The 1,900-nt window shown below is 38.6% G+C and overlaps 1 non-coding gene across 1 annotated transcript; it reads right to left on the bottom strand.

Annotated features, from left to right (window-relative positions):
* Positions 1-1,761: 1,761 nt before the first annotated feature.
* Positions 1,762-1,900, bottom strand: LOC120257781. Its single transcript, XR_005535866.1, has one exon. It is a non-coding gene; the product is annotated as a small nucleolar RNA Z247 (small nucleolar RNA).

Genomic DNA, 1,900 nt, shown 5'->3' on the forward strand with positions numbered 1-1,900 from the left:
CTTCAAATTTATTCAGATACACTTGCACCGACCCCAGTTGCCTTAGGTTCATCAACTCAGCAATCAAGTCATCATGCAATTCACTGCCAAAGCGTATATTCATTGCTGCAACATAATCTTCCCAAAGCACACCCTCCCCAATTGCTCTACATCTCAAGTAATTCCGATCCCACTGTAATGCCCTACCTTCCATATGAATCAATGCTATTTTGATCTTTATGCTGTCAGGAGTGTCATCTAAGTCAAAATACTGATCACATCTGTATACTCAGTCATAAAACATATCCCCACTGAACCTTGGAAACTCTAACCTTGTGAGTTTAGGTTGAATGGCTTTACTGTAAGCCAGCTCCCGTTCGGATATAACAGTCACCACCGTAGTACTATTGTACTCCCCGCCACAACAATAGTACTATTCACATTCCCAGTAGAAAGGCAGGATTTTTATGTCAAACCACCATTTCATAAGTTTTCTAATTTGTATATAGGAACCAAGAACTCATGAAGGAGCTTGATTTTCTTCTCCAAGTTAATTATAATTGATGTCATTTATAAATTATTGTACCAGGTTACACTTCTATAGAAGTGTGCCCATCATCTTTTTCATAATAACTTTTGTTGGTAGCATATCTTAAAAGAAGGTTTACTATTTCTTTTGTATGAAATGGATGGGTTTTCAGGCATTGTTATATTGTTTTCTTCGCTCAAGCAAGATTTATCTAGACTAGTCTGTTTCGATGAACTTGTTACTATGTGATAATAACAAGTTGGCAGGAGATTATCATATAAGAAACAATTGCGCTCAATGGTAGCTCTCTTAGCATATTTCTGAGGTTTGTAATACAATTTAGGAAATGTAGTTGTTGATATTTTGGGTGTAGAAGCTCCTCATCAAAGAATTCTTGATAACGATCCAGGTTTTGCCAATCTATGTGATGGACATTTTGGATGCACCTATCCCGTATGTAGTGAGTCACCATTCATTGGGTTCCTTCATATTACTTTCCCTAAATTGTTGCCATTAATGCTCCTTATCATGCATTACTTACTATGTTGTATACACAACAATTTATTTTCCCTTAATGTTCTTGTTTTATCTTTTTCTTGATTTTATTTCTTCCACATCAAGCTTCTGTTTTGAGCAGTAAATCTGTGGGATTTGGAGGTTGTTGTTGCTTGAGATGATATTAAATGTTTCAAGCTTTGCTTGATGATGTATTGTGTGATCGATTTCTCTTCTAGATAGGCATGATTATCAGTAGTAAGATGATGAACAGAAACAAGATTTTTTGTGGCCATTGGAACAGTAGAACATTATTCAAATGTAGATTACGACTAGGGGAATGAACAGTACTATAGCCAATATGACTAATATTCATACCTGCACCACTTGCCGTGTGGATTTGATCTTTACCATTGTACTTGTCGTGGATGGTCAGCTTCTCTAATTCTCCAGTAATGTGGTCAGTTGCTCCAGTGTCCATATACCAGTTTGCGTCAGCAGCAACACTTCTTCCTTAAGTAACAAAGTTCTCATCAAACCTGTACCAACAATCAACAACAGTATGACCTTTATTGTGGCAAATCTAACACATAGGACGCTTGATGTTGTTATTGCAGCCGTTGTGGTTGTTATCGCGGCGACATCCCCTACCGCGACTACAGCTAGCTCTTCCACGGTTGAAGGCCCCTTACCCCCACGTCTTGCCATGTTAGCGGATGAAGAGGACTGTAAACCTCCATGCAGGAGATCCATTCTCGTCTCAAAACTTAGAAGCTAAGCATATAACTCAGAAATAGAAATTGGTTCCACCCTCAAGACAATGGCGGCAACAAGAGGATTGAAGTCGATCTCAAGCCCAGTGAGAATGTACGAAACCATCTGTTCGTCATCTAGTGG

This window comes from Dioscorea cayenensis, chromosome 3 (genome assembly GCF_009730915.1).
Source record: "Dioscorea cayenensis subsp. rotundata cultivar TDr96_F1 chromosome 3, TDr96_F1_v2_PseudoChromosome.rev07_lg8_w22 25.fasta, whole genome shotgun sequence".
Taxonomy (NCBI): domain Eukaryota; kingdom Viridiplantae; phylum Streptophyta; class Magnoliopsida; order Dioscoreales; family Dioscoreaceae; genus Dioscorea; species Dioscorea cayenensis.